The sequence below is a fragment of the Taeniopygia guttata genome, chromosome 3, assembly GCF_048771995.1.
Source record: "Taeniopygia guttata chromosome 3, bTaeGut7.mat, whole genome shotgun sequence".
Taxonomy (NCBI): Eukaryota; Metazoa; Chordata; class Aves; order Passeriformes; family Estrildidae; genus Taeniopygia; species Taeniopygia guttata.
The window spans coordinates 85,050,138-85,076,101 of NC_133027.1; the positions used below are offsets into that span (position 1 = coordinate 85,050,138).

The 25,964-nt window shown below is 49.9% G+C and overlaps 1 long non-coding RNA gene across 1 annotated transcript in view; it reads right to left on the reverse strand.

Annotated features, from left to right (window-relative positions):
• Positions 1–518: 518 nt before the first annotated feature.
• Positions 519–25,964, reverse strand: part of LOC115494427 (uncharacterized) — a 29,464-nt gene continuing 4,018 nt past the window's right edge. Inside the window, exons 2-4 of the long non-coding RNA XR_003959442.4 lie at positions 8,760–8,885; positions 3,502–3,543; positions 519–1,352 (exon numbers count right to left, since the gene is read on the reverse strand). This is a non-coding gene — a long non-coding RNA (uncharacterized lncRNA). The remainder of the gene's footprint in view (positions 1,353–3,501; positions 3,544–8,759; positions 8,886–25,964) is intronic.

Genomic DNA, 25,964 nt, shown 5'->3' on the forward strand with positions numbered 1-25,964 from the left:
CAATGTCTTTTCCAGGACAGAAACTGCTTCTTTTTATGTGTTTCAAAGAACCTGAGTTCTGGGAGGCAACTCAGTAGACATCACCCCACACAGTGTTTCTCAGCCTGTGGTCTGTGGGCCACAAATGGTCTGTCAGATGTCAAAGGAACTGCAAAAGGACTGCAGACAATTTCTTGGGACAGACATCCATCCTCACATATGCCACAAAGGAGCAAAGACAACAGGGCAGTGGAAGCAGAAGGCAAATTGAGGACAATGTGCTGGAACTCAGTCCTCCATGGGGCAGTCCAAAGGTGTTTATTGCTCTTTCAAATAAAGAAATAAAAAATCGGCCAGACTAGCCCCACAGACACAAGAGGCCCATCTCTGCACATCTCCAAGGACATTATGGAGGAAATAACACTGTGCCCCAATCTGTGTTGGTAATACTATCCCCCACGTCTCCCAGGTGGAAGGCAACAACCTTCCATCAGCAAACAACTGGTTACCAATTCTGCTGAATTGTCTTCCCACAAATTAGCAAAACAGGCCAAATCCCCAGACAAAATGAATCACAGCTGAAGCATTCTATTTTTTAGAGGTAGAATGCCACTAACTTCTCTCCCCATCCCTCTCTGAGCTGAGCAGGACTTTACAAAAGTGACCACAGAAGGAATTTTCAGGGCAGTCGCTCTCTCTTTCAGAGACCTTCCCTTGGGATGGGTGGCACAGTTTGAGGCCTGAGTCAAGCTGTGGTTTGAGCTGATTAAGGTGACTGTCTCTGGTGACCCATGGTGCCAAACCCTGACCCCATGCAGCTCATGGGTAGCATAATGGGAGCACAGGACTCCAGAAAAAAGGCGCCTCCAGAGTCACTAAAAAACACATCTGGAGAAGCCAGACAGGACAATATTTTAAAATACTTTTTTATTTGTTTTGAATGTTTGTTTCTGTGTATGAAGACTTGTTTCTCCAGCCAGTGTGAGCTGGAGTGTGAGCCCAACTGGATGACTTTTGAAAGCTGAGGTTCCACATTTCCCTCCTGATACTGAAGACCCTATGTCCTTCCTCCTCCTCCTCCTCTTTCTCTTCCTCCTCCTCCTCCTCTGTGTTGCATCTGATTTCCACAGGCTCACCCTGCCTTCCTAAGTCAATGCTTTGCTCTACCCTTCACAAGCACAGAGGGAAGCAGAAGAGGTAGATCTGGTCCATTTTTCCCCAGTCCACACTCTGACCTTCTATATGTTCTTCTCAAGGACACACAGATCTGGTTTTCCCAGACAGCAATAACAGGTTGGAGTCTCCACCTGGGCAAATCAGCATAAGGCCTTGGAGGTCTGCCAGCATGGTCCAGCCTCTTAGACATGTTTCCTCTGAAAAGCAGAAAATAGGAGATTTTGGAAAACCCAACAACTAAATCAGATAAAACTTGATATAGCAGTAGATTGCATGGATCCAGATGCTCAGGACAAGTTTACTCCAAGTTTTTTGGGAACAGGGCCATTTGGACTACCTGGATCTCTAGGGCAAAAGACCTTTAGCCTTGTCAATAGCTTCATTCCCACCTTCAAATTACAGTGTAGCACTTAAGAGAATGAAATACTCAAGTAACCCAACTAGGTAGTTGTCCCCATGCTACTCCTCTCTATATTCAAATATGTTTTAAGATGACAGTGTTGTATTTATAGAATACAGGATAGCAGTTACTGTGCAACACCCTGGAAGAGCTGTTGAGGAGGCAGAAATAGGCATTTTGCTGTCTAGGAGGGCAGTACAGAGCCTAGGGGATAAACAGATCCTCAGACAGCAGGCAATAGTAAGGGAAGCTAAGGCTTGAGTGGCCACTGCTGAGTTTAGAGTTAAGAGCCTGTTGATATGAGTGACAGCTCAGAGTCCTCACTGCAGCATAAATTCAGGCTACAAACAATGCAGGGGCTTTTTATATTAACTTCAGATATTTAGGGCCCTCTTCATTGCCAGAAAGATGAGAAACTTTTTTTTTTTTTTTTAACAATAAAAATACAGGAGATAAGAACAGCCTGGATCAAATTAAGCCTCCATCTCGCCCAAAGTTTTCTGGCAGGCCAGCTTTTGGTTGCTTCTGAGAGAAAAGCAAGAAGCTTTGCATCAGTGGGATAATGTGCTTCCAAAAGAGTTTCTTCCTCAGAAGTTGTCTCTCTTGCTTAGAAGTTGTCTTCTGCCTTGAGGCAGGGTGTTTTCTGTCCAAAGCTACTTGATTTGACTTTGTTCTTTGTTTATTTTCAGCTCTGCAGGCTGTCACTATGAATAATGGGTCTTTGGTGCTGGAACACAATTCTCAGATGAATATTGTCTTCCATGGTAAATTCCAGGGCTGCTCAATTGCAGAATAAATCTTACCTTCACAGAGGGGGTGGCTGGTGCCTTTGGAGATGGGACAGGGTGCCTGTACAGCACCTCCCTGTCCATGCACAGAAGGTCATAACTCCTTGCTGAAGTTCTGCCTACAAGGGCCAGACCCTCCTCCAGCATGAGCTATAAGCTGGGCTTGCCTCAAGCTCTCCTGAGCTCCACACTTGGGAATCTGCTGCCACATGGTGGCATACACTCTCTCTTCCTGGCCCTAGGAATCCTTGGCTTCCAAGAGGTAGCACATGTGGAAAGAGCACTTCTGAGCTCTGCATTGCAACTAGCTCACTAAGTTTCCAGGGACCCATTCCAGAGCTGCTAGAAGCTTTTCCAAGAGCACTGTTTCCTGTTTGAAGCAACACAAAAGTACGAGGAATGCTGGCAAAAAATCTGAGAGGATCTCACGTGCTTTGGGGTCAGCAGGTAGGATTTGTTAGTGAAAGACCTTTACCTAACCTAAAAACACTACAAGTATTTCCGCAAAGCAGACCAAAGCCTGCATCCGTCTCCTTTATTTTCTGCTCTGCAGCAGATGTGAAGGCAGCACCAGGCAGGAAATGAAACTATAGGGATCATTCCTGTTCCTGACAAAGACTGAAAAGCAGAAAGGTGATTGTCACAGGAGCTAGCGGAGAGCATCACTTGCTCTGTCTGTGTGCAGCACTTTCAGTTTTCAAGGCTGTGTTTCACTCCTTGAGGCCACAGGTTGATTTGTCCTGGGTCAGGCAAGTGTGTGCTAGAGAGGATGCATTTGCAAGGCAGCTGCTCCAAACAAGGCTGCTTCCTTTCAGAAGGGTGGTGGCACCTGTGGTTGTGGAAAATCCATGGGAAGTGCCCTGGGGCCAGTTTTGCACTGGAGGCTGTGAGGCAGCACGCTCAGAGCCTGCTGTTCACACGGTGCTCTGTGTACAGTGCTGGAGATGGCAGCTTTGCATGGCAGGCTTGGCTGGCTGGGAGATGCAAGGAGCCATCCAGCCAAAGAGGGAGGGTGGCAGAGCAAGGCTCCTGCCCAAAGGGTCACCTCAGTAGAGTCACTTAGTTTGAAAGAACTTTGGGGAACTGGACCCAAACCAATAACGCCTGGAGGCTGCAACAGAAAGACTGATGCCTGGCATTGACAGCGTTCCTGCTCACCTCCACATCAAGACAAAGTTTATGTCCATCCAGCAGCAGCTCCTGGATACAAGAAAAACAGAGATGCTGTGAAAATGGTGAGTTGCCATGGACCTTCCTCCCATCCCACCACAGCCCATACCCAGTGGTAAAAGGTGCACCCATTCTTCTAGCTTCACTTGTAGTGAAGTAGTGGTCTGGCAGTGAAAATAATGCAGGGAGAAACACAGGATAGGCACAGTGACACTGGGAGCAGTAAAGCACGAGAAAATAAGGATGGGGAGGTGTGGCCCCTAGGAGCACTGTCCAAGAAGCAGAATGGAGAGGGTAAAAGGAATAAAGGTGCTGTGGGCAACATATTAGGAAACTCTGTGCTGTGATGGGATCTTTGTGTTGGCAGGACACTGGTGCCCAGAGGCACTGAGTACTCAGGCCATCAGAGCAGGGACTGGAAGGACCATCTCTCCTGCAAGCCTAGTAGATACCTTCATGACACATCACAGAGCTGCCCCACCTTCTGCTTCTGCTGTTCCTCAGCTAGCTGAGCTGTGGGAGAGGAAGGGATGGCCAAGGAAGGGGATTTTGCAAATGTTGGGACAAAATAGGCAACAAAGTTCTTATAAGCTCAGCCACTCTCATTCCATATGGTTTGATGTGGTATGGCAGTACAGGCAGGTAAGAGGGAGGATTTAAGATTACCAGTATCCAGCTGTGGAGCATGCAGGCACCCAGGAAGAGTCCTGGGACCAAACCATGACCAATATGGCAGCAGTCAGACCACTTATTATTGTCGGCTATGCCTCTCTTCCTCTCCTCATGGAGATAGGCTAGCCCTCTACCCCAGATCCTCTGTCCTCATTGCTGCTCTCTGCTCTTGCCTGCTGCATTTTGTTTCATGGAAAAGGATTCACTATGTGGGGCATAGGCCATGTGTGCCCTGGGAGACCTCAGACGCCAGGGTAACCCACCTGGGTGATTAACAGTGGTGGAAGGTGCTGCAGAAGTGCTCGGGTTGATTCCCCACAGAGGCACTGTGTGAACAGGCAAACACATCAAAGGGTGTCTCCCTTTCATCCCACTGCTCCAAGCAGACGGGCCGAAGCATCCCTTCCAAGGACAATATGGGGGAGAACTCTAATAACCTCACAGAGTGGAGCCGTGCCAGCGCTCCCAGCGGCCGCTCTGGCGGCAGCTAAAGGGGCGCCTTCTCCGCTTCCACCCTAATTGCCCTTAATTGGCTCCTGCCTGCTGGCAGCAGAACAACAAGGGCTCTCCAAGGATCACTGCACAAGAGTGACAACGTTTCGAGAAGGATTGTTGGCCCCTGCCTTGCCCCCCCTCCATCACACTCTTCCCCACCCACCAGAGAAATACAATAACCCTAACAAGTAGAATTCTCTGTTAGTACATACCTTTTTCCTTCTAGGCCGTGCTATGGCGGGGGCCTTGCCAGGGAGCTGGGGCAGGGGGCAGGGCAGGATCTGTGTCCTGAACCCAGAGGAGGGGGTGTGTGGTGGCCTTGGGCAAAGGGGGATATAAGCATTGTCCCTTCATACATCACTGTGGCCACAATGTCCAACAGCACACACAAGTGCAGTGAGCCCTGCTGCTCTGCTGTGTGCCAGGGTGTCCTGGGCAGGTGACCAGGGCTTTGAGGTACCCCATTGCAGAACCCGGACACCAGGGGATTCAGCCTACAAAATCCCAATTTCCCTAGAGAGAGGTGCTGCTGTCCCAGGGCAGCCAGGTGGGAATGGGGCTGCATCCCAGTGTGATCTCCTGACTACGGCCTGCGCTGTTATCTTGGAGATGTGGACATGTAGTAGGGAGGGCTCCTCTCTGTCCCTACTCCCCGTTCCAGTGCTAGGTGAGGGCACACAAAGTAGAAGGTCCCCAAAACACCCCTTCCCTAGGAAGGGCTCTCCAGGAATGGCCCTTGGCTCATCTGACTACAGTTCCCTGTGGCAGCCCACCCTGCACTTTCCCCTCTCTGCCTGACACTCACACAAGCCATCACCTCATGTTAACAGAAGGATGGGAAACCACAACACAAAAAGCACCTTTTAGCTCTGACCAGGCACGTCTTCATCCGACTGCCTCCCTGCTCCTGCTTCCAGCCAGGACAAACCCTTGTTGAAGCAGCAAAATGGAGCCAAGCATCTTCCCAGTCCCTCATGGTTGCCCACAGCCCAGACAGGGCCAGTATCTGCTGGCAGCAGCCATCACATGAGCAGCATATTCCACAGCAAGCTGGCAGGGGCATGGAAGTGCAAAACAGGACACAAATTCAATTCTGATGGAGGGAGCTGCAATGTCTTTCCCACTGAGGTTATTTTTAAACTGTTTATCAAAGGCTCACTGCTCTTGGCAGCAGAGTGGGCTATTTTTGGATGCCTGCTTCACCTCTGCACAGAGATATGCGGGCAAAGGCTTGCCCTTCTTTGCCTGGCACCCTCAGACCTCCCGTGGTCTCTGAGGTTTGCCCTGCTATGGTCACTGCTGTTTGCTTCCTCACACATCGAGGGACTTTTTAAGCAGGAGGTCTGAGCTGAGGAACAGCCTCATTATGAGTCTTTGTTAACAAAGCCCCTCATCTTTAGTGGTGACACCGCTGCTTGGGTATGGGCAAAACACACACTTGTGCCTACTGTTCTCCTTCAGGATTGGGGAATTTGTCCTGACCTAAGCCTGGCACCCTTAAGCTTTGTATTCAAGTTTTTTTTTCTCTGCTCTTGGTTTTCCACTTGTTGCTGCCACATCTCTTTGCCCATCTAGAGGAGCAAGGCCATGTTTCCGTACTCCCTGGGATTGCTGGGACAATTAATTGGGACAGGATGACTGAAAACTCAGCACTGTCCTCACAGGGCCTCTCCTCTATGAATGGGTGAAGGACATGACAAGTTTCACTGAGGTGCAATATTGGCAAAGGTGGTCTGGTGAGGCAGGGCTCAAAGCAAGTGCGGGGAGGCAACAGGGATGCGTAGAAGCGCAGTAGCTGAGTGTTGGACTCAGTGAAAGCACAGACTGGAATGGGAATGCAAAGCAAGCCATCAGGCTCTAAGGTTAATAATAGGCTGTCTGAGTGTTGACTGTGTAAAAGAAAATCAGTCCTTAAAAGAAGCTCACTGGCAGAGTGCTTAGCCCTAACAGAATTATCCACAGGAGCCCAAACAAATGACTGGCCTCATTACCAACCCGCAGCCTCAGGCATGCCTTGAGACACGCTGGGCTCTCATAAAGAAATCAGCACTGTCCACACTGCCCCTGCAGCACCAGAGAAAAGGACTTGGAGAAGTTTCCCAAGAACATCAATAAATTTAGGGATTTCCTTTTGTTAGCAAAGCCCAAACCTTCTGCTGAAGGAAGATTTTCTTCATTCAAATATGATTTTGGAGAGCCAAAGGTATGTGCAGGCCAAGAGATTCTCCTCCAGGAATGAGACCAGAAGAAAAGCAGTGCTGGTATGTGCAAGGTTTGTACTCATTTGTGAGATCTGTACTCAAAGAAAAATTATGTGTCTTTTCTTACAGGAAGTGACTGGATGAAAAGGTGAAAAACAATTATTTGGGCTGGTTAGAAAGGTTCAAGCTATATAAGCACACCTAATTGTACTCTCCAGCCCTGAGAGATAATGGACAGACTTCTCTGAAATGAGAGACTGGCTCAGGCATAGGAGAAAATGAGCTGGAGCCCATTGTGATCTGTGACATCCACCAGCCAGTCAGCCCTTGTGGCCTCACTGGTCACCATCTCCATGGGCAAGATAGTCAGAGGGGACTGGAATTGCTGCCAGATCAACAGCAAAGAGCTCAGGGGAAACATCCTCAGGCAAAGAATCAAGGGACAAATGCCAAGGGAGAAACATGGGTAAGAAAAGGGAGATGCACCTCCACTCTGCAGACACAGAACTATATCCAACAGCACCCACAAGTGCTGGAGTGTGTGTAAGACTGCTGTGGCAGCACAAGGCAGTGTGTCTGGCAAAACAGGCACTCTGATTTCTAAGCAAGTCAGGAATAAAATGGGCAAGGTCACTAAGCAGCTCCTTCAGACACACACCAGGGGAGGTGACAGCAGCATGTGGCTGGCTGTGGGGGCCAGCACTGTAATGTGGCCAGGGCAAGCTGCACAGGGAGCACAAGCTCATGGAGGGAGTCGCGCTGGTGCACTGAGGCTGTTGGCACAACATGTATTGCTGGCATAAGGTCTCACTGAGGCAAGTTGCCCCCTGACATCTGTGGGCATGTTGGATGTCAGCAGACATTCCCATGGTGAGTGAAGGTGATGCCATGGGGTACAGTCAGAAAGACACATTCACCATGAAAGGGTGCAAAGAAAAAAAATCATACCCTTGACCTTTTCTCCCAGTAACAGGGGGAGATTCTGTGAGCAGTAGGGTGATTGGGAAGTCTAGGGCAGGGACCATGAGAACCTGAGCCTGCCTGGATGAGGGAGAAGTTCACTGTTTCCAGCCAAAGAACTCAAGAGGACAGAGTTTCTGTAAAAAAAATAAATGGAAGGCAAAAATGAAAGCAAAAAATAATGGTATCTTGTGCCATTGCTTGTGGCAGCAGCTCTCTGGCACACAGAGCAACACATAACTTTCCCAGGCCTTTCTGGGAAAGGCTGTGAGAAGATCAGAGAAAAGAATGATAAGTAATTCTTATCTTAACCTGCTGCACCTGTTGTTGTGAATGTGTGGAATGTGTTATAGAGATTTGTTTAGCAAAGGGTGATTTCTTAATTAGCCAATGATGATCATGTTTTAATTAAAGGACAAATTAGGTTCAAGTGTATAGTAACTGCCCATAAAAGCAATGGGATTATTATGTAATATAATATAATATAATATAATATAATATAATATAATATAATATAATATAATATAATATAATATAATATAATATAATATAATATAATATAATATAATATAATATAATATAATATAATATAATATAATATAATATAATATAATATAATATAATATAATATAATATAATATAATATAATATAATATAATATAATATAATATAATATAATATAATATAATATAATATAATATAATATAATATAATATAATATAATATAATATAATATAATATAATATAATATAATATAATATCATATCATATAATATCATATCATATAATATCATATCATATCATGTCATGTCATGTCATGTCATGTCATGTCATGTCATGTCATGTCATGTCATGTCATGTATCATATAATAATATATGCAGCCTTCTGTGAATCATGGAGTCAATGCTAATTATTACCGTTTGGGGATGCCTGGCAGCCACAGTTGCTGTAAGCAGGATTCATAGGTTAATGAAAGCAAAACTGAAAGATTCCCCTCAAACCTTGAGTCAGAGCCCACTTGGTTGTCTTCTGCCCTGGGTCACCTACAAAAGAGAAGTGGAGAAAAATGCATCAGAGGGTTTTGCACAGTATGGCCAAGAGTCTTTCTGAGGTCATAACAATACAGGGATAGATTTCCCTGATATCAGTGCAAAGAACTCATGCTGGAAAAGCTGGGGGAAAAGAACATGGTGCAAGGTGGAGGAGAGACAGAGATCTGAAAGAACAGTGGGAAGAGGGACATCATCCTGGATATCACAGGGGACACTAAGAAACAGGAATGCAAGCATCTCCTGTACACTATTAATGTCCAGAAGGGTTCTGGCATGGCCCTTTTAATCCTCTATCCATCATTTGAGTTGACAACATACAGACCCAGCATACAGGCCCCTCATCTGACCATGTTTCTGTCACAGAGCTTCTCATCGCCAGCCACCATTGTGTTTTGTACAATGTCCTGATGGGTCAGCCACCTGTCCCAAAATCCGGGCCAAGCCACCCAGCTCTATGTGCCACAGCAAGACCTTGATGTGACACAGGGAACGAGGGGAAGCAATGACTTAGTCCATGTTGGCAGAGGCCCAGGGGTCCCAGCCCCACCTGGCAGCAGAACGCTTCTGCTTTGGGCAGCGGGGGCTGGGACAAAGACACAAGCGTAGGCAGAGCAGCTGCTTGGAGCACGCTGCCCCCCCCCCATGGGGGACATGCTCCCTGCCTGGCACAGAGACCGCTCCTCCTTTGTGGTGGGGAACAAAGAGCAGAAGGAGGGAAGGAAGTGACTTCTCTGGAAGCGATTGTGGTGGTGGGATGAGCACCCATCTCTCTCCAAACAGAGCGAGCAGTGATGCCCGACCCTTCTCTCATCCCCTATTGCCTCCTATTCACTGCTGGCATCGCCTCTTTCTGTGCCCTCCGCCTCTCCTTATGCAACAGGACGAGTGGGAGAAAAAGAAGCAAAAAGAAAGCCAGAGCGAGGGAGGGAGGAAGCCGACGGGGCACTGGCTGGCAGGCAGACAAGGAGCCTGGGACACACGGGCTCTGCCAGGGCCTTCTGTGCTGCGGGCATGTACGTGCGGTCAGCAACGCGCGCCCTGCGAGCGGGGCCGTGCCCATGGCCGGGCCGGGCTGGAGCCTCCCTGCCCCAGCCGGGCCGCGGGGGCTCCCTGCACAGCCCCATCACCGGCAGCACAGCCCCATCACCGGCAGCACAGCCCCATCACCGGCAGCACAGCCGCTGGGTGACAGCCCCTGTCCCCGGCCAGCCCCAAGGACAGCGCGTGCCACCGTGCACATCCCTGCCCGCTGCCACCCAGGCAGTTCCCAAGCGGGCAGGTGTGTGGTTCCATCTCACCGGCCGGCTTGCCAGTTTTGACTTAAGAGGGAGAAATGTTGACCTCCGCTGTCCCAAGGCCGCACACCTCCTCCCGCTGGCCCATGTGCGATGCCGTGCCGGGGATCACGCTGCTGCTGCTGCTGCTGCTCCCTTCTGCTTGTGTCAGCAGTTTCACAGCGTTTTCCAGCCTGGAACAGCTCCCACAGAGCACCAAAGCTCTTTCCCTCCGCTCAACCCCCTGCATCCTGGCCACCCCCTGCATCCCTCTTTGGGAGTGTCCTGAAAGGAAGTCTCACTTGTAGTCCCCACTCAAAAATGCCTCCTCAAATCACCCAAATTCATATTCTACACTCACACACAATTTCCCCTATATGGGATGGGAAGGGAAAGGGAAAGGGGAAGGGGAAGGGGAAGGGGAAGGGGAAGGGGAAGGGGAAGGGAAGGGAAGGGAAGGGAAGGGAAGGGAAGGGAAGGGAAGGGAAGGGAAGGGAAGGGAAGGGAAGGGAAGGGAAGGGAAGGGAAGGGAAGGGAAGGGAAGGGAAGGGAAGGGAAGGGAAGGGAAGGGAAGGGAAGGGAAGGGAAGGGAAGGGAAGGGAAGGGAAGGGAAGGGAAGGGAAGGGAAGGGAAGGGAAGGGAAGGGAAGGGAAGGGAAGGGAAGGGAAGGGAAGGGAAGGGAAGGGAAGGGAAGGGAAGGGAAGGGAAGGGAAGGGAAGGGAAGGGAAGGGAAGGGAAGGGACTGACACAGAGGAGCATTTCAGAAGACATGGTTTCTTTGCATGCACCTCTGTGCATTATGTTACAGGCCAAATGGGAGCTAAGTCTTAGTCTCCTTCTTTTCCTCATCTTCTGAAAATGGATGAGGTTTCCAGATATTTTGGAGACTGTTGGTGTGCCACACCCCTGAGTCAGCAGCTGTCAGTAACGGTTCCACACACGTGGGTGACACTGCTGGGATCAGAAAGTCCCTGGAATATCACACACCGGACAATAGGCACATAGTGACTTGATTAGTCAAGCCCACCCTTGGCACGACTAGGAATATACCAAGGCCACAACCAAGGTGTCCCTGTGACCTGGAGAGCACTTAGCGCTTCTGCTCTCCAGGGAGGTGACAACAGTGTAGCTATGCAGGGATAGAGCCCGCAGCAGCTCCTGTACGACTCTGCTGCCAAGGCCTGTCAGCTGTGTTTCTCTGCCATTTGCATCTCCATCTGCACACTTTTGGGATATCCAACCCAAACAACTGCTCCTCAGAGGAGACAGGCTTAATCAGCTGAGATCCTCTCGGAAAGATATTATTCGTGCAGCAGACAAACCCAAGGGGAAGCAGTAGCATATGGACTTGGGGGTAGCTGGTGCCTTTTCAGGGTACTGAGATGCTCCTGGGCAGCAAGTTACCTCCCTTGCTGGGTGTCACTTGCAGACCAGCCCAGTGGGTATTGTCACAGAGCCCTGGCTCTTTGCCAGGGAAAACACAAAAGACTGTGGGCAGGGAGAGGCAAATGTCATGGGTAGGCAGGAACACAGGCTTCTGAGCTCACATCAATCATACTTGTAAATATTTTATTCATTTCTCAGTTACTCACTGTAGAAGGCTACTATGCAGCCTCTGGCTATCAGAGAGCAAAAGCATTTAAGAGCATTAAGTCTATAAGCAGGCCTGACACATAAAAAACTGCTGTGTGAAGGCAGCACTTTTCAACTTTTGTGTCCTCACCGTGGCTTTCTAACCCAGCCCCGAGGCTCTGGTTCTGCCCCTACCCTTCACCCCTGCCCTGAAGCATGTCTGACTGCCACCTAACACATCATGTATACAGCAGATTTATAATTTGTACTTCTAGTCACGGCAAAGTAGGTGTGCCAAATAATAACCCAGGTTCCTTGAAGCAGATGTGTCTGTAAAACGTGAAAAAGCTAGACTGGCGATGGGCTGCCTCCACATTCCCTTCCATGGAGATAAATGAGGCAGATCTAGTCACATTCTTCATTCACTGCATCCTGCAAACTGCCTTTACAGTGCTCAGTGAGGAAGAGCAAGCCTTTGATCCAGGTAGCCCAAGCAGAGCAGCTAAGATGGACAGACATGCAAACAAGGTCCAAGCTCCTGGGTCCAAACCAGCTCTGGAGAGCGCCACAAATGGGGGCTGTTAAGTTCTGTTCTTCTTCTGTTGGCCAAGGCACGGCAAGGTCCAACATAAGCGTGTTGGACTTCATTCCAGACTACTGGGCACAGTGCTGGGGTGACGTGGCAACCTCTCTGCCACCAGGGAAGCAAGCAGGTCACTGTGGAAGTGGAAAAAGAGGGGTCAAGAAGTAGAAGGTGGGAAACTGGGATGAGTTTCCCCTGAAAGCAGGTATGAAAAGTGTAGGAAGTGGTGTGGTCAGATAAGGGAAGGGGCAGAAAGAAGAAGACAAGTTAAGGGAAAAATTTAAAGGACCAGAAGGGAAGAGGTTGTTAAAGAGAATTACAGGCGTTGTTTTAACTGAGAATTATCTGGACCAGAGACTCCCTCCACGGTTGCCCAACCTCTAGGCCTGGATCCCAAATGAGCAACAAATTAACAGATGAGAGAATTTAAAACAGATCTTAGGAGGGAGATGAATGAGTGGGAATTACCAGCATTCAGAAAACTGGTGGAGACATTCAGACCCAGCGAGGCAAATGTAGAAAGAAGCTGGAAATGCAAACACAGCCAGGTGTATGCAGTGAAATCCCTAACACATGGGGGATAAGCAAAGGAAATGATGAAGCTGAGCTGGCACACGGGGAAACAGCCTAGCCCCACCATGTGCCACCAGTGCTGCTTCAGAGCAGCTTAGCCCTGGAGCACTCCGTTAGGGAAATGTCATTCTGGAAATAGTCTAGTTGGTGGTGAGATCATTCATTCTTCTCAGCTGGAAACCTGACCCTGTTGCCAAACTTATTTTCCAGGCTAGAAGCTGATGCTCATGGAAAACTTTGGCCCTGAAGGCCCAAATAGAGATCCTGAGTTTGTCAGTGCCAGTGCTCAGCACCCCGGCAGTCTGCACAGCCATCTCAGAAGTGTCTCTGGCCACACTGGAGCTGAGTTAGTGGCTCAGGTGGGGAAGATGAGCACAGCCAGCATGATGTGGTGGCAAGTCACACTCCACACACTGTCACCAGCTCCCAGGAAGCCATGTGCTGGCTAAATTTGAGTTGGCATGGAGTACTCAATGCATGATCTTCAAAGAGCTTTTACAGAGGCAAAAGCCTGTTAGTAAGTGGCAAGGGTGTAAGAGGGCTCAAATACCTGGTTTGATATTAGGTACCCTAGCTGCTATTAAAGGGAGTTCATTTCTCCTGGATCTCTGGCAGCAGGAGGAGACATGTTTAGAAGACTTTTCTGGCTCCAAGCATCACATGAATGAGTATGGATATGTCAAACTCTTTCAGTTGTGGCTTTTGTCACAAAGTCATGACTGCCAAACCACCATCCTACATCAGAGGTTTTGGGCAACTCACACCGTGCCACACCAGGGAAGTGAGCCATTGCATTGGCAGGGCACTCCCCCCAGTACAGCTCTGTGCTACCTGCTGTCCGTGCTGCTTCAGCTGCTTTTCCATAAGCAGTTGGCCTCAATCCAAAGAAAACAGCAGCAGTGGTGCCGTGTCAGGGCAAATGTCTGTGGGAAAGCTAGGCCTGCCATGGGCAAGCAGTCTTCATGGAGCTCAGGGGGAGGCTGGGCATGCTCCAGGCCCTGTGCCTAATATTTGCTGTGACACCCAGATAATATTTATAGGCTGCTGGCAGGTGCTCACCTCGCTTTGGCTGGTGCAGTATTTGAGTGTGCAGTGAAGGTGTGAATTATACCCTGTTTCAGGCACTGGGAAACACTGAGGGATAGTCAGGAGTACAGGCACCCTCTACCCTGCCTCCAGCTGGGGTTGCAGGCAAACTCCTGCAAAGCCCTCATCACCTTGTCTTCCCTGCACAAATCACTGGCCTGGGGGGACAGGGCAGCCCCAGGAGCTCCCAGGCACTTTGGTCTCAGGCACACCAGGGAGAACCAAGGGACAACATTCCTCAGGAGGAGCTGAATTTGGAGTCAGACGCACATCATTTGGGACACTGGAGTGAGCTGAAATGCCAGGTGTCCGGATGGAAGGATGGAGAGCGTCCCTGCTCCGGCCGGCAGTGCCTAATAACCATTAGCCGAGGCGCCTAGAAAGGCCGCTGCCCGCGGGCAGACGTGATCGCAGGCACAGCCTCGCTCCTGGGCTTGTGGGAAGCTGGCGGAAACCCTCCCGGTTTCCCCTGGTCCCGGCTCAGCTTTGGCAGCAGGGCGGCGGGGAAGCTCGCCCGCCCCTCGCCCGCATGCTGCCAGCGTCCTGCCAGTGCCGGCAGCCTTTCGCCTCTGTGAACTTTTTGTCTCTTGTGTGAAAGGGGAGTGTTTATCAAAGGAATCGTTTAAACAATTTAAATGCATCTTAATTAGAAGTGGACCAATGGCACAAGGAGCCATACAAGGAGCAATCCCTTTAGCTTAGAAGCACACCCTTCCCCGTGCACTCCTCTCTCACCTACAGACATCCCTCCCTTCCATCACAGGTCCCCGGGAAGCTCAGCTGGCTAAGTACCACGATCCACTCTGGCAGCCTGCAGTGTCCCCACAGCCCCACGCTGCCCCCAGCCCAGCTGCATGCTACGATACACACGGCTGGGTCAGTGCCCCCTCCATCCCCTCTCCCAGCCTCCCACTGCTCTCCCAGCCCCCCAGGACCCTGCCCCCTTCCTGCCACCCCTCGCTCCTGACCCTGGTGTCACCTATAGCTGCAACAGCTATTCAGCCTATATGCATTACTAAAAGAAGAATCCTCTGTAGAGCAGCAGAAAAGCCCTGGCTGTACAATGTGCGCAGGAGTGAAAAGGGAAGGCTGTTAACACCACTTGGAAAGGGGCCTGCATTTGACAACAAACACAGCCAAGTTTCGAGCTCCTCACTAATTAGTCTATTAGCTGTATGAGCAGAGAAAGCCGCTCAGCATCCAGCGCCGCTCCGCTCCCGCGCTTCGCCCGGTCACCTCAGCAACCCTGTGCCCCATCTCCGTGGTCCGGTGCTACGTAGGCATCACACCAGCAACTGGCCACTCGCCTGCGTCTGCACAGAAGAGCCAGCCAGAGATGGCTCCTTGCTGCCGACCTTCTCCGAGGGACAAAAGCTGCCTAAGAACTGGAGCCAAAGTCCCAGGTGGTGCCGGGATACCAGGCTGTGGAAGAGAGCCCCCTGCAGTACCCACAGACCTGCATGTCTGCCGGATGGACACCCCCAGCCCCATGGCACTGCCAGGAGCCACTGGGAACAGCCCTGTGAAGAAGATGTTGGGGAGAACCCATCCTCCTGCCAAGCAGCACACCTCCCAGTCATGCTCTTGTGCCTGCAGAGCCATCAGTCCAGGGAAGACGCTGCTCCCTGGGGCATACTCAAGCAGGGATCAAGCAAAACCATCATTATTCACCCTGGCACATGAACCCATACACCTCTGCACCCCCAGCCTTTCAGCACCTTTCTGGCAACCAGCCAGCCAGCCCAGCAGAGAGAGGTTCCCAGTGCATCAGCAGCAGCTGGGGAGCATCCATCCATCCGTCCATTTGTCCAGGGAAAGGGTTAAACAGCCGGTGCCTCACCCTTGAGGCCAGCCTGGGTTTCCAGCATGGAAGGGAGAGGCTTACAGCTGGGGATCATTACTGGGCAGCCATAAGGAGGGTGGAGGCCTTCCTCCCACACTGATCAGAGGAGCTGTGCAACTGTATGCCCTGGAGCTAAGGGATGAGGTCCAGGGCTTGTTTACCACTTTCTTCGAAACAGGGGAGTTTTGTCTACACCAAGGAGAATATCAGCAAATCCCACCAAAAAGTGATGTGTTATGTGCTCTCCAGAGCAAGGGGACCACTTGATGACCAGTCAGTCTGCTTCAGTTGACTTCTCCAAATCAGAAGGCCCTAAATTGTCTGGCCTGCCTTGGAGTATTAATTCATCTAATATTCTCCAGAGCAGGAGGCAAGAGGGGATATTGTGTTCCCTCACCTTTTACTCCTGGAAACAGAGCCCATGACTTGTCAGCTCTTTCAGACAGACCTCTGCTGTCTGAAAATATGGAGCAGCAAAACATCTGATTCTGTCCTGCCCTGTGCAGAACTTGCAGGAATCAAGGGAAAAGGACAGGCAGCCTTTCTGAGTTGAACACAGTGCAAAACCTCCACACACTGAGTGCTCTCTGCTCAGACTGTCCAAAAGACTTGGAGAAATTTAGCAAAATCCTAAGGGATGAACTAATAGTAGAAGAACTAAGCAGCAGCCATTTTGTTATGGGGATGGCATGTTGCCTGGACATCCACAGCTGAATGGAAACCCACATGCCAAGGAATGCCGGAAACATGGCCTTTTTCTTGGAACAACGGGAGTTCCATATGAAAAATGGATGACTCAGTCTCCTTAGCACCACAGTCAGACAGGGAGGGGAAGAAATTGTGGTACTCCTCCAAGCTCAGCCCCTTGGAACAAATTTGCCAGATACAAAAATGAGATGTTATGAGATGTTTCGCTAGTGTGGCCGTTTCCCTGCTTCATGCCCTCAAGCAGCAAAGCTGTGCTGGCTGGTAGAAATCAACAGTGTAGACACAATCTACTTGGTTGCCAATGAAAGCCAGGAATGTCTGGAGGGCCAGTCATAGCTTCGGAGGGTTGAATGGATGTGTATCTCTTCATCCAGCAGAACTGAACTAACTGCTGGGGAAGTTTCATCTTGGTTAAGCAGGACATCCAGAGAAGGTACTTTCCAAGATCTAATTTGTACTATGCACTGTGACACCCTTCTCCTCCCTTCCAAGCACAGGGGATTTTGTAATCTCTGCAGGATGGCCTTATCAAATACTCTTGAGCTGCAATATAACATCTTGGAGGAAGCTATTCCCCTTGATTTCATCCTGCACATCACACAAATATGATTCAGCCAAGGAGTTTGGAGGAATTATTTAATATTGGGTCCTGAGATCACTGACGTTGCTTTTCTGTGAAATCACTGAGAAGCAGAAAACAGATCATTGGCCTCAGGTCCTTAAAAATAATATAAACCTATGGGGAATGTCTCTGCTGCAGACCTCATCTGCTCTTGGCAGATGTTTATACTACAGTGACCTCTCTCATCTCAGAGCTGTAATCCAGACAACAGTCAGCTCAATCATTGCAAATGTGCCTCCACTACACTAAAGTGTGTGGTGGGTTGGCTATTCTGTGTCAGCCAGTTTTAGGGTCTAGTTTTTCCATGCAGAGTCCACCAGCCTCAGTGAACATGCTCACCCTCTAGCAGAGGCACCCACTGCTTGAGCCAGCTTTTACAGAGCATTTGAGTTTGAAGGAGTGGTTTTTGCACTTCAGCACCAGGCTGAATCAGCTCAGACAGAAGAGGATTCCCCATTCAGACAATGGCAATCAGTCTGTGTGAAAAGGAAGATAGCTCAGGTCTGCTCTGGACAGCCTTTTGCAGAAGTCTGGCATGGCTCCGAAGGACTCCTGTGGGTTCATCTTCACACTGAATCCCTGGAAGATACAGCAACTTAATTGTGCTCCCCTCCAAAGGGCTGCTGTGAGGTCTAGTGGAGACTGAGCCCCTCTTCTCCTGCTGTCATGAAAACTCATTCAAAGACTGTTGTTTACTCCACATTTGCAGCTTACCTTCCATTAGTGGTTTAACTTCAGTCACCAGAAAGGGTATGCTTCCTCCACCCCCTCTCTAGATCTTCACTTGTTATCTACCCAGCACCAAATGAGGGACCTACTCAAGAAGCCTTCCCACCCGATTCTTGTACACAGGAATGATGTAATAAGCCTTTCTGGTTGATTGCAAATTTAGGAACCTCCACAGTGCAACTAAACCACTCCATTTCCCATGAAGAAGTGATAGCAGCCTGCTGTCTTCTGTCAGCTCAAGGGGAGGTCTGTCTGAACAGCAGGTCAAGCTTCATTTAGGCTTCCTGGTGTTGTGCCATGTATCCTGCAAGGCTATTCACTTTTTGAAACATGGAATATAGTGTGGTATCTAGAAAACATTGCAATGTGGGGAGAATCACTGTTATGACCTTGTCACCCTGCAAAGACCAGGTGTGTCTTACCACATGGTAATGGTGCAGGATCTAAAACAGAGCACCTGAGACACCATCTAGCTGTATCTCTTGCCAAGGACAGATACCACTATCCAAACAGGCCTGACAAGTACTTGTAGCATCTTGGTTTTGGAAATTTCTCAAGAAGGAGATTGCGCCATTGGCCTTGGAGCATCTGGTTGGAGGCCTGTCACTAGTGGTGTCCCCGGGTTCACTACTGGGCCCAGTATTGTTTCACAAGTTCGTCAGTGATTTGGATGAAGGAGCAGATGACTCCTCAGCAAGTTCCCTGATGAGACAAAGCTGGGAGGAGCAGTACCCCAGAGAGCTGTGCAGCCCTTTAGAAGGACCTTGACAGGCTGGAGAGATGGACAGATGAACTGTCTGAAATTCAACAAGGGCAAATGCAGGGTGCTGCACCTGGGGAAGAATAACCCTAGGCACCAGAACAGGCTGGGGGCCAATGTGCTGAGGAGCAGCTCTGTGGAGAAGGAGCTGGTGGTTCTAGTGAACAACCAGCTGTCCATGAGCCACCAGTGTGTCCTTGTGGCCAAAAAGACCAATGGAATCCTGGGGTGCATTAGGAAGGGCATTGCCAGCAGGTCAAGGGAGGTGATCCTGCCCCTCTATTCAGCCCTGGTGAGGTGCACTTGGAGTGCTGTGTCCAGTTCTGGACTTCTCAGGACACAAGAGACATGGAGCTCCTGGAGTGGAGGGTAAAAAAGATGATTAAGGGATTGGAGCATCTTTCTTACCAGGAAAGGTGTGGGAAGCTGGGCCTGCTCAGTCTCAAGAAAAGACAACTAAGAGAGGACCTCATCAGTGTCTGTAAGTATCTGAAGGGCAGTGCCAAGAGGGTATTTCCAGGCTCTTCTTGGTGGTGTTATGCAATAGGACAAGATGCAATAGGGAAAAACTGATGCACAGGAAATTCCACCTGAATATGAGAAAGATCTTCTTTACTGTGTGGGTGACCCAGCACTGAAACAGATTGCCACAAGAGAGAAGTTGTGGAGTAGGAAGACTTCACACACTGAAGATATTGAAGAACTGTCTGGACACAACCCTGCAGGATGACCCTGCTTAAGCAAAGATGTTGGGCCAGGTGATCCACTGTGGTCCCTTCCAACCTGACCCATTCTGTGATTCTGTGATTGTGTGGTCTCAACAAAGAACTCTGTCTTAAGAAAACAGGAGCTCTTAAGGAACTAAAAAGTTTTTCTGGATGTCTATCCTGAAGATAGAGAACAACTTGTTTGGTTTCTTTTTTAGACATTTTTTACGAATCTGAAGGTTGTCGTGTTTTCCCTTTCCTCCTCTCAAAAGCAGACTAAACAAATTAAGTTCTTTGAAACTTCGCTCATAGGTCATGGTTACTAGGCTGCTGATCATCTTTCATGGACTCTGATAGGTGTAAGCTTTTCTTGAACTATATTGCCTAAACTGAATATATGCAGAAAGTATGAGGCTTTCCTAATACTTCAAAAAGTGAAATGATTGCAGCATGCCTGGTGCTTGTGGTACTTTTGTTTATATAGCCTAGCAGCAACCTTTGTTTTTCTTCACATCTGTGTGTCATCAAGTCACTCACAGTAATGACACCCATTACCTCAAATGATATCCATGTCCTTTTCTGAAGGCCTTGTTGCCCCTTTGTATATGCATACAGCAAATTACCCTGCAGTGTGTGGCTTGCATTTGCTCTTATTGCAGAATTGCATCCTGTTTATATCCTTTTCACCAGTGTCACACCCTGCCTGAACTCCCATCCTGAGCTCCAAAGTGCCTGCAAATCAATGTCAGCAAAAGACTCAACATGAGCCAGCACTGTGTGCTCACAGCTCAGAAGGCCACTGGGATCCTGGGCTCCATCCAAAGCAGCGTGGTCAGCAGGGCAAGGGAGAGGATTCTGCCCTGCTGTTCTTGTCTGTTGAGAACCCACCTGCAGTGCTGCATCCAGCTCTGGAGTCTCCAGCACAAGGAAGGACTTGCACCTGTTGAAGCAAGTCCAGATGTGGGCCATAAAGTTGGTAAGAGCACCAGAGCACCTTCCCAACAAAGACAGGTGGAGGAACTTGGGGCTGTTCAGCTTGGTGAAGAGAAGGCTGCACAGAGACCTTATAGGAGCCTTCCAGTATCTGAAGGGGGCCTACAGGAAAGCTGAACAAGGATTCTTCATAAGGAACTGTAGAGATAGGACAATAAGTAATGGCTACAAACTGAAAGAGAGGAAATTTAGGTTAGATATTAGGAAGAAATTCTTTACTGTGAGCGTGGTGAGACAGTGGAACAGGTTGCCCAGGGAGGCTGTGGATTCCCCACTCCTGACAGTGCTCAAAGCCAGGTTGGGCAAGGCCTTGAGCAACCTGGTCTAGTGGGAGGTGTCCCTGCCCATAGCAGAGGGTGTTGGGACTAGATGATCTTTAAGCCATTTCAACCCCTTAACATTCTGTAATTCTGTGGAATGTAATATACATCTTTGAAAACAACAACCAGGTGCATCGTGCAAGTAGCTCTCAACATTAGAGCCAGGACACATCTTGCTCATCTCCTCCAACCCTCTTGTGGAAGGAAATTAGGCTGTTGCCAAACACATGTTGACTCTTACTTCTCACCTTGCTCTCTTGGTCAGCCTTACAAATGGAGTACCTGTTCCAGGGCCCTTGCTGTTGCTGAAGGCAGCCTGAAAGTTCTGAAGTCCTGTGACTCCATTTCCTTTACTGCTTTTATTCCCAAGTCATCTGGAACCTCACCTCTTCTTCTTAAAGTAATTACTACCACATTTAAAACCATTTCAGCCAGTATTTCTGCAGGGCCATGTAATCTAAAAGGAAGGGAGACACATCTGAGGTCACTGACAAAAGGATGAGGGAACCAGTGACTCTGCCCCATCTGTGGGGCACGTGGCTCCAACTTCTCTGCCTGGTTAAGGGAGCCTGCAGGTGCAAGTCCAGCACCTGTGGCACAAGGAGTGTACATGAGCCTGCAGACAGCATCCTGCAGCATCTGGCCTGTTTACATAGCAGGGAGCTTTTGTTAACATCAGGAGGTTAGCCAATGAAGGGAAATTTTACAATTACACCACACAGCTCTGTTGACTCAAAAGGAAGAGCTGACTTCAAAGCTCCACATAGCCAGGCTCACGTAGCCCAGCCAGCTGCACAATGGGACATTTCAGTGAAGGCTGGGAGTCTGCTGGATGGATGCAAGACATTCACACAGGGCAGATAGCAGCTCTCGCTAGGCAGCTGGCAAACAGGCAGCTCCCAGGAGCCAGAGAGCGCCCTGGGAAAGGGGCAGGCAGAGCAGGGAACAAAGGCTGCCGAGTGGCTGCGGTTCGATGCTGATCAGCATCCTCTCCATCAAGCTGGAGCTGGCAGCTGCCTCTGGGCACCCTGGATGAGTGGGCCACTGAGTTCCCAGGCCCCTTGAGGGATGCAACAGCAATTTCACAAAGTCCAGTTCTGCGCATCAGTGGAGGGGCTGCCCCAGCGTTGCCCCCCTGTCCCAGCCACGCTGTTTTTCATTTCTTTTCCTAGACAGGATAGGCCCAAGTCTTTGGGGAACCTTTCTGCCTTGCCCCCTTACCTTTAGCCATGAATGAATTTATTCTTTGCCCTGTTCTTGGTCCAGCAGTTTTCCCAGCCAGGCCATGAGCGAGGCAGGCAGAGGGAAACACTACACCCAGCTCTCACTCACTTCTCCCCTGCCCGCCGCAGAGCCAGGCAGCCCTGCACACAATCAATTATAGGGGACGGAAATGCCCCGTGCCCAATATCCGCTGGGCCTGAGTGATGACAGCCCACTAATCATTTCCAGAATTTGTGACTGGAATTAACGGTTGGGTTTGCCTCGGTGAGTGTGGGAAGGGCAGCTGGGGGAAGGGACTGGCCCACCTTCAGGTAGGGAAGAGACAAAGCTGTACAGAAATTGCTGTGCTGCTGCAGTGATCCAAGCTGAGAGGTGTTTTATGAGTTTCTAGGACAGAGATAGATGTCCTGTAGGACATCTCATGATAGTGAGTGGCTATAGCTTTGCTGGACACCAATCTCCCTTCCCACCCATCACACAGCACCTCCACTTCCAACAATTTCATGGTCCCTCCCCAGTTTCTCAAGGTCTTGGAAGGAGTAGGTCCTGCCTCCACTCTGCCAGCCCTGCCAGGCGATCAGTTCTGCCTGCTGGCCTGCTTTCCCAAGAAACGCCTGCACGCTCCTTCACTTCTCACCTGCTTGTGTCCGGGAGAAGCTTCCCACACATCTTCTCCAGATCTCTTTTTCCACTGTGGTGCTGGGGAGTGTAGACTGAGATCAGCCACTTGCTTATCCCAGCTGTGAACCTGCCTCACTGAATCTCCTGGTGTCCCAAAATCCCTCAGGGCTGGTGCAAGGGTTCTTGCTTGGCTGCCTCCTCTGGGAGAAGTACATCCTTGGAAGGAGCCATCTTTTATAGTTTTGTGTCTCAGCAGGACCTGCAGCACCCCAGGGGCTCTGCTTGCAGAAGGAGTACTTGGTCAAAAATCAGCTCCTGCACTCCAGACACAAGGCATGGCTCCAGTGGTACACAAGGTATGGCCCCCAGGATACCTAAGGCAAAGAAAGCCTTTTATTATTCCCAATGTCACCATGAATAGAAGCAAGAGGTACTTGCTGACCTGGCTTGTTGCTTTGAAGCCCCTCATCCAAAAGCAGCCTCAAGAGGGTTTCTAGGATGTTGCCCTAAGAACAGACCTTTTGAAGGTTTGTTTGAAGGTATAGGTCTGGTCTACAATGTATGAAAAAACCCCTCTGGTCTTTCCATATATCCCCACTCTGGGCCTCAGCAAAGAAGCTCCCCTGAAGGGAGGCTAGTGGCAAAGTCCTGGGGAGACAAGCTGGAAAGAGCTATGGAAATGGAAGCCAGCAAGAGGGTGGGATGCCTGGAGGGTTGCAAAGAAACTTTCAAGTAATTGTTTCAGAGGAATAAGAGATTGGGCTGTGGAATGGAAATTAAGGAGCTGGTTTGCAGTGCATGTGCAGGACAGGCAGGAAGCCTTTGGACACTCCTGGAGCAGGGTGGCCAGCTCCCACAAGAGCAACATCCTATGTAGCACCCTCGTGTCCATCTACACACAGAGCTTTAGCAGTATACATATTTTGGGATGAGCCTCACTGCCTTATTTCCAGATAAGGATTTTACAGAGATTACCTGCTCCCAATTTCAAACCACTGTAGATTTCCAGACTTCAGGTGGCCACTTTTTCCCAGCTGCTGCAGGCAGGGAAAAATACATCCTTTAGCAGAGATCATCAGAACAGGAAGCCTTCCCTGCGTAGCCCGCTACACACTGAGTTTGACAGCATTCTGCAGACCCTGCCTGCCCCAGCTGAGCGAGGAGGATGTTTGCAAAGAGCCTGGGATGAAATTACAGTCTGGGAGGTCTCTTTTTCCTCCTCACAGCCTCAGAGTTGAGCTCAGTGCCCTGCTCAGATCCACTTTATGAGTGCTGCTGTTCGATGTGAAATCACCATCCTGAGTTCAGGGCTTGAGATAGATACAATTAACAGGTTTCATGTAGTAACCAAGATAAAGGGGGATGTCTGCTGGATGCCAGGCCAAGCCGTGCCCAGGATCATGCCAACACACACATTTGGGAGCCCAAACATGTACCAAGAGTGTGAATTAATTACCCAGGCTCATTTAACACCACCTCTCATTTATCCCTGCCTCTCAGGGAGGCTCAGTTCCTGTCTCAGTGCCAGGCTGTATGTACAGGAGCAGAGCTGTGTCTAAGGCTTCCCTAGGAATCCCATGCAGCATGCTCCCATCCCCACAGCCTGGCTGCTCCCTCTTGAGCCTGGCAGGCAGGGCAGAGCTGTGAGGCAAGCCAGGCAGGAGGGTGGCAGCAGCCCTTCACCTGCTCCTGTGGGCCTTGCTCCTAACTGGTGCCAGCTCCTTGCAGGTGACCATCTGGGATGCAAGTCACTGGCTAATGGGGTCAAGCAGAGCTGGGGGATGCTGCGGTGCTGGGGCAGTGCTGCAGAGCTTCCAGAAGAAGGATGCTGTTTGTGGAGGGCCTGGGTGACAGTGGGGTCTTGGCAGCTGATGTAGGGAAGAGAGGAGCCAGATCAGCCCTTTTCAGATGAAGAGTAAAGCAAGGGGAGAGCCCAAAGACCAAGATGTGGCACTACGCGTCAGGAATTGGAAAAGGCCTGCAGTTGCATCCTGAGGCACAGGGATGCATGGAAACAGGGACGTGTTTTTTGCTCTGCTTGGACTGCCAGGGCCACACTGAGGGAAGGTTTCTCCTTCCAAAGCCTTTAGTCCCACTTCAGTACATCCCTGAGCTCACAGCAAAACTGGCTGCCCGAACGAACAGGACTATTCTTCTCCAAAAATAGAGTTGGTGAGGGCTGAGAGAACCCAGTGCTATCGCACTGCAGGGTTCCTCCTCCAGGCAGCTCTGTCTCCTGGGCCCTCCCTTGGCTCCTGATGGACTGCATCTCCTGTCACCCCACAGTCTCCTCCTCCACCATTGGCCACCAAGAGCTGAGTCTATTGGCATTGTTTGCATCAGCCAGTCTAAGGCTGATCTGGCCAGGGATGTTACTGAGGAGCTGGCAACAAAGAAAACTCTGTACCACTACCCAAAGATTACCCATATGCTTCAAGAGCAAAATCCCTTTGGCTTAGTAATTCTTTTACAAAGGAAGAAGATGCAAACAGTCTTTACAAAGTAAGGAAGATGTAGACAAGTGTCTTGTGAGCTTCTTCAGCAGCTAGCACCCTGTGTTCACCCTCCTATCACCCACCAAAACAAGGAGCATGTAATATGTCCCCAAAGTCTAGAGAGCCCCACAGCTTTCTGAAAGTCCTCATGCTCTGCATGCCCAACAAACTTCTGCAAGCACTGGCCACACTGGGACTGCAGCTTGCAGAAGAGGGCTCGGATCTTAAGGAGAACTTGGACAGTGTGAAAATCTGGGGAGACAAAAGACCAGGCTTGGATGTAAAATAATCCCAGGAAGAGAGAAAGTTTGTAACCAGCTCAGGGATGGAAGGCTGTGGGAGGACAGAAGGTATGCTCCAAGGGATGTCATGGTGCAAGGTCTGCACAGGCACAGCAATTACTGTATGCAATGAGCTCTTGGAGCAGCAGCAGGAAAGGGATTCAAACATAACTCAGGTGGTCTCTTACTTAAAGGAAGGGAATGGTGCAGAGGACAAACACCAGCCAGGTAAGTGGAGAAAAGGGCCACCACCTCCTCTCCTGAAACACTGCTCTGGCCCTCATGTACCTGGGGCTTCTGCCAAGAGTAACCAGCAACATCTCCCAGGGGAAGGGATTTGCTCCAAATGCCCAGCTCAGATGAATAGAAATGCGGGAGCTCCTTGACACACGGGCTAATAAAATACAGCAGCAGCCCAAGTACTCAGCTTAAAAACATGTTCTAAAACACCATGCCCACCACACATCCCTTGCCCTCCAGTGACATCTGTCTGTACTCAGCACAGCCACAGCAGGCAGCCCTGATGGTGTGCACTACGAGGCCCAGAGACAAGCACAGGGACTGCAGCAAGCTGGTGAGCTGCGCACTGCAAAAATTCCCTGTAGGAATTTACTGCAAATTTCTTCACTCCTTTGGCATCTCCTCCAAACACACAGCAGGGTACTGATGGGAAGGATGG